General features: G+C 50.5%; 2 long non-coding RNA genes across 5 annotated transcripts in view; one reads left to right on the top strand and one right to left on the bottom strand.

The window, feature by feature from the left end:
- The window catches only part of LOC105261081, a 60775-nt gene extending 53765 nt beyond the window's left edge, over positions 1 to 7010 (bottom strand). For 2 of the 4 annotated variants that reach the window (XR_006588725.1, XR_006588726.1), the window contains exons 1-2: positions 5854 to 5991; positions 4827 to 4959 (exon numbers count right to left, since the gene is read on the bottom strand). This is a non-coding gene — a long non-coding RNA (uncharacterized LOC105261081). Of the gene's footprint in view, positions 1 to 4826; positions 4960 to 5853; positions 5992 to 6519; positions 6646 to 6888 lie in introns of those variants that run through there. The other 2 variants (XR_006588728.1, XR_006588727.1) reach the window with 2 other exon arrangements.
- Positions 6903 to 9568, top strand: LOC111557591. The gene is made up of 2 exons (XR_002737776.2): positions 6903 to 7042; positions 9185 to 9568. It is a non-coding gene; the product is annotated as an uncharacterized LOC111557591 (long non-coding RNA).
- Positions 9569 to 12873: the final 3305 nt, after the last annotated feature.

Raw genomic sequence — 12873 nt, 5'->3', positions numbered from 1 at the left:
GGAAAACTAAAGGAAAGACTTTCACAGCTTTCTATTTGTTGGGCCTGGTGTGGCTTCCCCGTGTGAGCTCCGTGGCGTGTGGGAGGGATGCTTCCACAGAGGGAATTTGGGGTGCTACCACCCCAAGAAGTACAAAAGGGAAAGGATGTGGGCTGCACACCCCCGTCTCTTATTGGGGATGATACGGAAGCTGGATCTAATGAAAGAGAAAGAAGGCCGGACCAAACATTGGGTAGCGGAAACAGCATAGGCAAAGGCCCTGGGGTGGGAGACAGAGTAACATAGTAAAAAGCAAAACAAAACAAAACCGAAGGAAGATTAGCTGTTTGTGGCACCTTGGGAACAAGAAGAGAGGTGTGAGACGAAGAGACAGAAGTGGGTGGGCTTCGTAGACCCCCATGGACCACGGTTAGCATGTGGCTTCTCCCCTGAGTGTGCTGAGAAGCCGCCAAGGCAGAGAAGCTTCGTGAAGCAGCATCGTCCTGTGTGTGGAACGGGCAGGTTGGGACAGGGTCACGCGGAGGGGAAGCTGGCTGGGGCCCAGTCAGTGAGGATGGAATGGGACGGGTTTCAGGGGCTGCCATTTTCTCCCTGGGCCCCTCTACCATCCACCCATCCCCCGACAGCTAGAAGGCTCTCCGTAACCTGTTAATCAGGTCAGGCTTGTCAAATGCTTTACTGATCGGATAATTGGGCAAAAATTACCACAATATCGTCTTATTCAAGGTAATAGGCGCTCACATCGAACTTACATATGGAGCAACTGAGGCCCAGAGACGTCAAGTGATTTGCCCAAGGTCGCACAGCAAGCTGTGGACGCACACTCTCAATCACAGACTCTTGCCTCTGTTCACACCCAGGATTCGGCCATTCTGACAAGTTTGAAAGAAATGATTTTTTTTTTTTTTAACTGAAGCATCTTGGGTACTGAATCATCTGTTACAAAGAACCAAAGGATAGATTTACAAAAGAGGCTGGGTTGAAAACGTAGGTTCAAGTACAAAATTTCGTAGGAAATTTTGAAGCATTGTAACATCTACGATTGTATTCAGGAAATTACCGAAATAGGCCAATTACCACAGCTTGCACAGGCAAGCAGCAAGCCACGATAAGATAAGGTGACCAAGTTTAAGCAAAAAAAATAAATAAATAAATAAAATAATAATAATAATAATAATAATAATAATAATATGCAGATTGGGCAGGCAAGAAGCAGATAGTAAGAGTTGGAGGCAGTAACTGCAGGTGCTAATCCGAAGAGATATTCTGCACACAGCCCACCCCAAGGTTGCCTGGGAGATGCTGGTCCCACATACCCAGCCACCTTGGCAGGGAAGTTAATCCCCATAAGCCAGGAGTAGAAGGTGCCATGCAACCTTAAAATGCCAGGGCAGTCTCTGCTTCTGGCTTTAGAATTCGGAAATCGTGGCCTCAGGAATAATGCAATTCCTTCCACGTGGCCTTGGGAGCAACAGAAGTGCGAGTCCTAATTTCCACATCTGTCAAGTGAGCTCCAAGCACCTTTTGACTTTAACGGGGGTGTCAGTCACCTAGACGCCACGCTTCTAGGTTCCCTGGCTGAATTGGGGGTTTCGTTCTTTATGGATCTTCAAGTCTTTTCGTGATGTTAAACCTCGAAGACGTACAGGTGGTAAAATATGAAAGTTCTGCCCACAGGAAGCTCTACTCCTGTAGCCCCGAGGTGACCGCCCCCCCCCACCCAAGCAACTGGGTTTGCACGTCTCCAGACCTGCTGCACATACAGTCCACATTTTTGTCTTTAGAAACAAGGGGATCGTGTTCCCTACTTAGATCTATTTCCAGCTTGCTATATTGTTGCTATCTTTCAATGTCCATAGAAATAGAGCTGCTTCTTTTTATTATTATTATTGTTAAGTCTATTTAGTTATTTTGAGAGAGACAGAGACAGCGTGAGTGGGGGAGGGGCGGAGGGGGAGGGAGACAGAGAATCCCAAGCAGCCTCTGCACCGTCAGCACGGAGGAGCCCGACGTGGGGCTCTAACCCATGACACCGTGAGATCACGACCTGAGCCGAAACTAAGAGCCAGCCGCTTAAGCGACTGAGTCCCCCAGGAGCCCCTAGACCTGCTTCTTTTTAACTGCTGCCTAGTAACCCATTGAGTGGATGCATCATCATTTATTTGAGTAATGGCCCCTGGATGGGCACTGAGAGCTGTGGCCAGGCTTCCCCCGTCCAGGTAACACTCTGTCAACGAGCCTGCCAAATGCGTCTTCGCTCACTTGCGTGAGTATTTCTGTGGGGCAGATTCTGAGAAGGGTAGCGTTGTTCCGCGAGACAAATTCTAGGAAGCGTGTTGCAGGTTAAAAGGCGGGGACTGTCAGCATCTGACACATACAGCCAGACTCACTTTTAGAGTTTGCAGCCATTTGCACCCCATTTCCATACCACTCCTGCCAACTGTAGATGTTATCACTCTCCGGCACGTTGCCAGTTGGCGAAGTAAAAAATTCTCATTGTAATTTCATGTATTTATTATTAACGAAGCTACTCATGTTTCCATATGCTTCAAAGGGATCTGCACTTGAGGTTTTAAAAAAACTAGTCATTCCTGTCCTTTGCCTATTTCACTATTGGCTGTTGATCTTTTTCTGTGGATTTGTAAGAACTCTAACAGATTAAAAATATTAACCCTTTGTCCAGAAGAAAAATGATAGCTATTTCCCCCTTTTTGTCTTTTAACTTGGTGTAGGGTATCTGTTAGCAAACCAGAGCAGCGTGATTTGTACTCAGTTAAATATATTTATCTTCTCTTCCATAGCCTCCGGATTTCATGTTACACCTGGCCCCAAGGTGATAGATCTGTTCTCCCATAGGTCTTTTAGTCATTTTATGTGTAATTTCAACACTTAAATCTTTTTAAAAATTCATTTATTTATTTTGAGAGAGAGAGAAAGAGAGAGCATATGAGCACAAGCAGGGGAGGAGCAGAGAGAGAGGGAGAGAGAGAGAATCCCAAGGAGGCTCCAGGCTGTCAGCACAGAGCCCAACTAGGGGCTCGATCTCATGAACCGAGAGATCATGACCTGAGCCTAAATCCAGAGTCAGACAGACGCTTAACCAACTGAGCCACCCAGGCATCCATCAACACCTCAATCTTCAATCGCAAGGAAATATTTTTATGTTTGGAACGCGGTGATCACTTGGGAATGTTTTTATGTTTGGGGCGCGGTGGGGACCTGATGAATGACCCCGATGTGATGCTCTTTTCCCTTATGAGCAGACGCTTTGGATCAATTCTCTCAACCCTCATGTTATCTGGCTTCTACTTGGGGACACTGAAAGCTAGAGGAAACACTTCCAGACTCCCCTGAAACTGAGGTTCTGGAAGCAAATGTTCTAGCATCATTTACATGTACTCGCAAGAGATTCTGGAAGGAAGGAGTGAACTGTCTTCCCAAGTCTCTTGAACCTTGCCACTGGCAAATGGACTCCAAAACCATGAAGCTTCCTGGCATGGTGCTCCAGTGTCCATCCGCCAGCTTCCTGGAGGTCAAGAAGCAATGGCGGTAGGGACAGCTTCTTAACGGGACTTCTATGCCCAGACCACAGCCTTGGACCCCATGGTCCAATTCCCTGAATGTGAGAGGCTGTTGTTTCTTATATCTGGCTTGGTTTCTTGTTTCTGGCATAGCTTCAGCAACAATGTCTAGGTTAGATCCAGAGGTCCCTCATTGAATCTGTTCTATGTAGGCTGAGTCATTTCAGGAGATCCAGCCTAGGATGTGCTCCGTACTCCCAATGGCGGTGAAAATAAATATCTGATTCCCTTGGGGCCCCTGGGTGGCTCAATCAGTTAAGTGTCCGATTTCGGCTCAGGTCATGATCTCGGGGTCAGGTCATGATTTCACAGTTTGTGGGTTCGAGCCCCGCGTCAGGCTCTGTGCTGACAGCTCAGAGCCTGGAGCCTGCTTCAGATTCTGTGTCTCCCTCTCTCTCTGCCCCTCCCCTCCTCGTGCTCTGTCTCTCTCTCTCTCTCTCTCTCTGTCTCAAAAATAAATAAACATGTAAAAAATTAAAAAAAAAAAAAAGAAAATATCTAATTCCCTATTTTAAATCACATTCTGTCCAAAATACCTAAAGCGACCTATTTCCTGGGCTCAACCCTGACTGATACGCTCTTTGATGTAAATGATCACACTTATCATTTATCATATATGGTTTTATATTTATATGCGAATCTATTTCTAGAATTTCAACGCCATTTCATTGATCGGTTTTTCTTTCAATGATGCCACATTGTTTTAATTAGTGTAGCTCTAACATCTGGTTGGATGAATTGAATAAATTCACCAGATTTATTATTTATTTTCAAGGCCAATTCAGTTACTTTGGGATATTTATCCTTCCAACGGAAAAGGAGAATCAACTTTTCAACTCCCTCAAAATACCCACTGGAATTTTGACTAAGTGGGATAATCTTTATTGGTTAATTTGGGGATGACTGTCATCTCTATAATATTGTCTCTTTTAGTCCAGAAATGTGCTCAATCTCTTTACTTATGTGTCTCCTTTTATGTCATTATTCAGCGTTTAATAGTTTTCTTTACGTAGGTCAGCTTGTACTTGTTTTTGTTAGATACAGCATGAATTATTTAATAGTTTTTTTTATTAGGAATCAGACACTTTTCCGAACCGTATTTCAAATATATTTAAATATAATATTTTAAAATGTAAAAACAAGTGCTGACATTTATTAAGCCTCCTTTAGGCACCAGACACGTTACGTTATGCTTTCCATGTTATTCAGACACAAATGAAAACCCGTCGGTCACAAAATACTCACCCAGCTGTAGCTTAAGCGAACCCGGATCTGTCTTCTGCACACTCGAGAAGCTCAGAGACGAGGTAAGCCGTTGCCGACATTGACCTCTTCTCTCCTTGCCAGACGGGTGCCACAGTTCCAGGACCACACCCATCTTTAAGGCAGGAAGAAAGGAACCCAGGAGACATCTATGAGTTTGTCCATCTCTCTGGCCAGACTCACGTCAAATAGCCACCCTACCTCCAAGGAAGTCTGTGAAAGTATGGACCCTCGCAAATCCAAAAAAAAACAGGGAGGCTGGAGGGATGAGCCTGGGATTGGGTACTGAGGGAGTCAAACTGTAGTGACTCCCTGGAACCTCTGAGGGCAGCGGGATCAGCACCCAGTTCACACGTGGGGAAGCAGAGGAACACGGAGTTTGGGTCATGTGGCATCGCTCGGTTCCACCTGCCTCCCGGATGCAGGAAAGCCACTGTTTATAAATAAATTACAAATTCTAAATCCTGTGCAGCCACGCTGCTGAATTCTCATGTTGTCCTGCCTCCTTCAAGCAAACGAACATATTGGATCACATCTTCCCTGTCATCATGATAATCTGGATATTTCCTGCCTCGTCGCTCAGTTTTGATGTCAAAAATAATGGGTGTCCTTGGTGACTTTCCTATTGAAATACAAAGGCTTTCTTGTTCCCCTGCTAAGTAAATGATTACATTTGTCCGGGAAAAGAATGCTCTTCAAATAGTCAGTGGTCGAAGCAGATACTTTTCAGTAACAAGAAAGTCCTCCTTTCTAATCTACTCTTCAAAATGTTCCCCTTTATCACCAACAGATATCCATGTATCCGACTCCTCTCCAGTAAAGTTAACAAATGCATCTCAACCCCCCCCCCCAAAAGTGTCTTCCCACATGCTTTCCCAAGAAACTTTAGTCTCATTTAGAAACTAAACGATGTTGCTGGAATGTGTAGAAGGCGCTCTCCAGGTCGGAGGTGGTCTGCCAGAGACAAGAACCGTGGGCACCAGTTTCTGGGCGGGGCTCAAACACTCACCTCTTGTCCCTTTGCTCATTTCCGTGAGGCACATCCCATCAGGAACCTATTTGGGGGAATACCTTCTACGGTTTCTAGAAGAAAGAAGAAACACCGGCTATGTGGGATTCCTAGTTCAAAGTGCATGTGCTGAGAGGCTTTCTCGGGAGGTACAATCCCAAGAGTGGGCCAAAGGAGAGGCAGGCAGAGAGGTCGGGAAAGTCAAGCAGGGGTTGTGTGAGCGAGCTGACCCCAGCTTCCCAAGCCCACAGGCCCTCCCTGCTCAGTGATAGGGCGCAGCTCACCCAGGTCCAGCCTCTTCCTGCTCCCAGCCGACCTGGCGGTGGACCGCCCCCTGCACTTGGGGGTCCTGCTACCCGCCGCCGCACCCCCACCAGCGGCCTCGGGGAAAGGCGGGGCCCTCCGCGTCTGCGCCCTGCCGCGTTTCTGGGTGATGGAGGCATCGGGGTGTCTGCGGGGCCTGCTGGGTCCCATCTGGCACAGCCAGGAAGCGGGATGAAGCCAGCCACACGGGGCTGCCCGGGGCGGGGAGGTGCCCTGCGCGGGGCCTGGCCGCGCTCTCCACGTGGCAAGCAGCCGCGGCCTGGGGCGGCTGAGGCCCAGGCAGCTGGGGAGGAGCGCACGCGGGACTCGGGCAGGGGCGGGTTCCACGCGGGAAGAGGTTACCTTCTTGCGCTTTAGGAGAAGGGTCCTGTGTGGCACGGGCAGCGGGCAGCGCCAGTCCTGCGTTGGGCACCACCGCACAGATGGCGGCAAGCAAAAGGGCCGAGGTGCGGCACAGCCCGAGGAAGGACGCCGCCTGGAGGCCTTGGCCACGAGGGTCTCGGCTTCGGTTCCACCCGGTTCCACCCGGCCAGCCCGGCTCCGCGCCCTTGGTGCCCAGCCGAGCTGTCCCCCGCCCCCGGCTTCCAACGTGGGCAGCTCGGGCCTGACTCCAGGTCCCAACACCCCCACCCTTCACTGCAGGAGGGCGCAAGGCCTTGGAGCCGCGTGGGCACGGTGGGGAGCGGAGGAGGGGGGTCGTTCTGGAAGTACCTGCTAGAGGAGCCCCGAGCAGAACCAGAGCGCGCCAACGGCACACGCAGAGCCTGGCCCCGAATCCTTGCACGTCGGCTCCTCTCTCAAGGAATCTTCAGCCCTGGGAAAGTAAACCAACTTTTACACCAAGAGTTCGCCCTCACATCTCCCGGTGAGTCCAGCAAGCTCCGGGCAGGCATCTGTCCCCAGGGCAGCGGTGGGGTGGGGGTGGGGGGGCCCTCCCTGGGGACCGTGGCACCAGCACTCACCCACCTTTCAGGAGTCACACTGCCCCCTCCCCTGCCACAAAGCAGGAGCATCCGGGGGGTGGGGAGGAGCAGGAAGCCCACGTCTCAAAGTCTCAAAGTCCCAGATCGTGTGGCATGTGTCACCACCTTGTCACTGCACGTGACCATGATCACCTGGCCCCGCCCCGTGTGTCTCTGCCCCCTTCCTGCCCGCTGGCAATGGCTTGGGGAGGCCCGTCCTCTGGGACCACGTCGTCCTCCACGTTCTCTCCTTCCCATGCCCCCCCACCTCAGCTCTTCACACCTGTATGAGTAACCGGGTTCCGTTTTCCCCCATCTGAGTTCGTCCGGCTCCCCCCTCCCAGCTTGCTGCTTCTGCTGTGTGGCCCTGAGCAAAACGTCCTCCGTGGGTCTGTCTCCTTCAGAACCATAGCCAGGTCTGGCTATCTGAGAGCCGAGGAGGCCTGAGTGAGGGCTGAGGGCCTCTGCTACTCTGGGGCCAGAAAGCCAGCGTGTAGACGAGAAGACCACGGCAGGGAACTTATCTTGAAGTTCTCTGACCTGAAGGGAGGCTTCTGTCCTGAGCAGGGCCTAGTGGCCAGTGCTTTCCATAGGTCAGCTCACTCCTACCCTCTAAACAACACTGCAGTTACATACAATATCACCGTTGTACTATTTCCCAGATGGAAAAACTGAGGCGCCAGAGTCTCGATGACTTACCTAAGGTCATCTCGAACGGGGGTCCTAGGGTCATCTAGTGTGGGGGTCCTAGGGCCATCTCGAACGGGGGTCCTAGGGTCATCTAGTATGGGGGTCCTAGGGCCATCTAGAACGGGGGTCCTAGGGTCATCTAGAACGGGGGTCCTAGGGTCATCTAGTATGGGGGTCCTAGGGCCATCTAGAACGGGGGTCCTAGGGTCATCTAGAACGGGGGTCCTAGGGTCATCTAGAACGGGGGTCCTAGGGCCATCTAGTACGGGGGTCCTAGGGTCATCTAGAACGGGGGTCCTAGGGCCATCTAGAACGGGGGTCCTAGGGCCATCTAGAACGGGGGTCCTAGGGTAATCTAGAATGGGGGTCCTAGGGTCATCTAGAATGGGGGTCCTAGGGCCATCTAGTACGGGGGTCCTAGGGTCATCTAGTACGGGGGTGCTAGGGTCATCTAGTATGGGGGTGCTAGGGTCATCTAGAATGGGGGCCCTAGTGTCATCTAGTACGGGGGTCCAGGCCTTCAGCCACTTCCCCCACGCTGATGCTTCACATGTGACATTTTGCATAAAAACACGTTGAAAACAGCACGTCGCTTCTGCAGACCACGTTCCCCAAAGCAGCCGTGCTCCTCCCTGCCCGAATAATGCGCAAGCCTTGCTGGTGCGGCTGCGCGGAGTCCTGCGGCCTGGTCAGCCTTCCCACCTGCTCTCTCTCACCACAGAACCTCACACACTGAACTTTTGTCCCCAGCTACCTCTGCTGTGCTTTCTTGGAGACGTAAGCACTCACTGGGTCTATCGCACTGACACTGTGACGCAATTCATTGTCCACACCAATTCACAGGGACACACACTCAGGTACACACACCCAACGACACCCACGCCCACTCTTTGGGTTAATGATATCGTTTCCCTCGTGCGGGTTGATTTTTCATTGGGTTGATAATAATACCGAACACATCTCACTGTCTCAGCCCAGGTGCTTTCCCGAGCAGTTAGTAGCTCTTAGCTCATCTTAACCTTGGAACAACTTGTTGAGACGGACGTCATTATTTCTTAAATTTATTTATTTATTTTGAGAAAGAGAGAGACGGAGAGAGAGGGAGGGAGAGAGGGATAGGGAGAGAGAGAGAGGGAGAGAATCCCAAGCAGGCTCTGCACTGCCAGCACAGAGCCTGACGTGGGGCTCCAACTCACAACCCGTGAGATCCTGACCTGAGCCGAAATCAAGAGTCGGATGCTCAACACACTGAGCCACCCAGACGCCCTGAGATTGGTGCTATTATTATCAATGGTTGCCGGAAGGGGAAACGGAGGCAGAGAGAAGTTAAGGGAGGTAACTTGTCCTGTCTGCAGAGCTCGTGAGCAGCGAAGCTGGGATGTGGACACACCATGGCCTGCTCCTCCCCCCCGCCTCTCCAGCCCATTTGCCTGGGTGACACGCCTGAGACTCTGCTTTGGCGGCATCTGGACGGCATACCTACGTGGCAGCCCTCCACACAGATGCGTGGCCTGCCTGAGACGATCATCACATGCAGGAGCTGAACAATAATCTTAGGCACTTCTCTGCTCAGGCGCTCAGAGTCTGGAAGTTTCTCAGAAGACCAGAAATGCGGTCAGGCACCCAATTTCCGGGCTTCTTAGTGCAGTTACCAAACTGATAGCGTTCATTTTCGTCTCTTGCTGAAATAAACCACCCCGAGGGAAGACCATTTCTGTCTCTCGGGCCGTCCGTGTGCATTTCACGGTGTAATTTCCTCCCCGCGTGTTGTAATTAGGCAGGGCGAGGGTTATGGGTGAGCCGGCTTCAACCGGGACCTGCTTCTCTGTAAATGTCAAATTTGCAGCTTTCTTTTTCTGCGCGGCTGTTTCTGAAGAATCACCCCAGGGCAACCCTGCGGGGTCTGCCTCAGCCCCCACGGGGCTCCGATGAAGAAATGAAGTCCAGACAGATGAAACGATTCCCTTCGTGAGTCGGGGCGGGGGTGGGGGGGGGGGCGGCGGTGGTGGTAACGAAGGCACGAGAACCCCAGCCTCCTGGGTTGCCCCCATGGCTCTTTCCAACGGATGCCCTGTGCAGGACTTCACAGAAATGTCTAGATAAGGTTTGCCTCGGGGACTGGAGCTGCCTAGCAGTGTGGGTGTGTCACCTCTAATTCTTAGTAAAATGCTTTTTTGTTAGAACACATTTCACAATTTTATATTTCACACTCTGGTCACCCTGCCGTGTCCCCGTGGCCAGCTAACAGCTACCACAGGCCTTGCCCCATCACTCAAGATTTTGCAATGAACATAGTTGGCCCCTTCTGAAGTCTTGACCATTTTTAGTGTATCTCCCCCCGCCACCCGCCTTTTTGTGAGTTTCTTTTATTTTGACACCTTTGCTCACATATGCCATTTAATCTGAACGAACGAAAATGCTAGCTGAAACGAAGGCCGTCGGTGGCGGCCAAATTTAAAGACACGTTTCGGTTTTTGTGATGCTGCACTTGCAACATCTTCTTTTGCAAAACCACCTCTTTCTGGCCTTTTGCTGGGTCTTCTGGAAATGCTTTGAAATGTATTCAGGCCATCAGCTGCTTTTGTCTGGCGAAGCCATGCAGTCCGTGTGGAGATCTAATTTCTTTCTTAGCTTGAGCAACAGTCATTTAACAGGAAACATTTCAACTTCTCATACTTTAAAGCCCGTGCTTCTACGGGGAGTGTCATTTGGCTATCTTCTGTTACCCAATTTCCCACAAAAACTAGTTTTTGAATAATAAGGCCAAGCATGCTAATGGAATGCCTGCTGATGGAACCGTGTGGCAGGAGCTGGGGAAGGCGGTGTGGAAATTTTAAACCCTCGCAATGTCTGGGTTGTGGCTGGGATATGGGCGGGGGTGGGGGGCAGGAAGGGGAGGTGGGAGCTTGGTAGAGGAAGGAATCCAGAAGAGTCGTGAGGACTCGATGATTGGGGAAAGGCCGATGGGAAACCTAAGAACGCATCGGGTAAGTGAGAAGAAAATACACAAGAAGAAGAAAAGTCAACACACAGGAGCAGGTGGAAAAAGAAGGCATAGGAGTGAGCCCAGTGATTGGAAATTGCATCAAGCGTACAGAGAAAACAAAGAGAGCAGGCATGAAAGAAAGAAATACCATTCCAGGAAGTTTCTGCCTAAACATTCAATGACTCATTAGGTCAAAGCAAAATACCAGCATAAATTGCATACTGACGGGTGTGGGCAGGCCTCCTGCGGGTGACGAGCCATGCCAATCGGTGCCACGCTAGCTCCCTATTTAAACCCCAACCTGAAAACAAAATAAAACTAGAACTTACGAATTCCTAGAAGTGGTCTTCCCTTGTGTTCGTGAGGGCTAAAAAAGTGGGCGCCAGACCCTCAGGAGGCATAGCATGGTTGGAAGACTGTGGCCCTGGGCTCTGGGGCCCCAGTGGTGGCCAAAGTGTTTTAAGCTACGGAAGGTTTCCTGCAAAGAAATCCAGAACTCAGGATCTAGAACAGACACACGGGAGCTGTCCAAGCTGGGTCTCCCGGCGGGGAGCCTGCCTTCCAGCCTCCGATGGCACCTTCCCTGGGCATCTCCATGGAACTTCTCGGTCAGAGGGCACAGCCTGTCTGGTCTCCAGCCCGCCAAGCCACAGGATCTTTTCTTTTTTTAACCAGTGGCCTCACAACACTGGAAAAATCAGGATATTTTGCCAAAAAAAAAAAAAAAAAATCTAAATGTCCACTTGCTTTTGAAAAACTGGAGCCTGGGGCCCCTGTAATTGTCCTGGGACCCCTGTAATTGTCCTGTGCCGCAACAACCCATGAGAGCTGAAATGCAATTTGTGGCTCTCTGGCTGCCGCGGGCCACATGCACCTAACTGAATTCTCACTAGGTATCTGAGGTTGCAGCCACCTGTGCCCGAAGAGGCCCCGAGAAAGGACCTCTGGACACACGTGGCCCCTTAGGTATCGTCTGGCTGGAATGTTCCACAAAGGAGTTTTCCATCTTAGGAAGGAGAGGCCACATTCGTGGTCATTCTGCTCTCCTTGTATTGGCTCAACCACAAAGGATATTGGGAGCGTAATCAGATATGGCTGAGTGTGGTCAACGGTCTGCTGCCCGTAGCCCCTATCACAGACCCTGCCTCCTCCCCCCGGGACCCCCCCCCACCCCAATTTCCGAGAGAGACGGAGAATAAGGAAGTTTTGACCTCAGACTTCAACCAGAACTGCCTTCCTTCTCCTCCCAGAGACCTGGTCACAGCCCTGTTCTAAAGTCAGGCCCATGCTGACGTCTTCCTAGAAGCCTCCCACCTGCGGCAATTTGTTTCCAATGTCTCAGGTTTTATGCTCCGTTTACTTGTGTTCACCTGCAAGTGCCTGCCTATTCGGTGAAAGTTCTAGCACCTATTGGACACACCACCTCTTGGGTAATGGGGACAGAGCCCTCTGCGTATTGTTCAGCGGTTTCCCAATCACCAGGAGGAGCTAAAGAGTTATTTTCTAAGCTGGTATCTCAGACATCTTTTACACTTCATCTGATTTCCAAGTAGGGTGGGGACCAAAACTGATGCGCGTAAATGATACAGGCACAATCTAGAAATACCCCCAAGTAATTAAAGGAGCCTCAGGTTTCAAAATTCGGCATAAAGAACCAGTTTCCGAGTTCAGAGAAATCCCCACCCCCATCATTTCTGAGTGACTCCAAGCATGTTTTCTACCTTTCTTGAATTTCACGTCGTCCTTCTACTAAGACCATTTACCACTCATTCTACGACAGCTTTGGGAGTCTATGCAATTATTCAAAAAGAAGAACAACGTGGAGAACATGCTGTAGGTGTGGGGGAGCGGAGGTAATGTAGAGTGGTTCTGGATTTCTAGGAACCAGCGCGCTTCTAACCCAGAAAAGGCAACCGGCGTAGGGATTTGGTTTTACTTTCATCTAAGGGAGGTTTTCAAACTCTAACGGGCATTGCGCGGGTTTGGAAAAAGGAACGGAATAATAACAAATGAGAAAAGTGGAAATGACAAACCAAAATCAAGCCTCATTTTCATCAG

This window comes from Felis catus, chromosome D4 (genome assembly GCF_018350175.1).
Source record: "Felis catus isolate Fca126 chromosome D4, F.catus_Fca126_mat1.0, whole genome shotgun sequence".
NCBI lineage: Eukaryota > Metazoa > Chordata > Mammalia > Carnivora > Felidae > Felis > Felis catus.
Note: the sequence above shows the minus strand (reverse complement) of the source record. Positions and strands in the feature narration are given on the sequence as shown.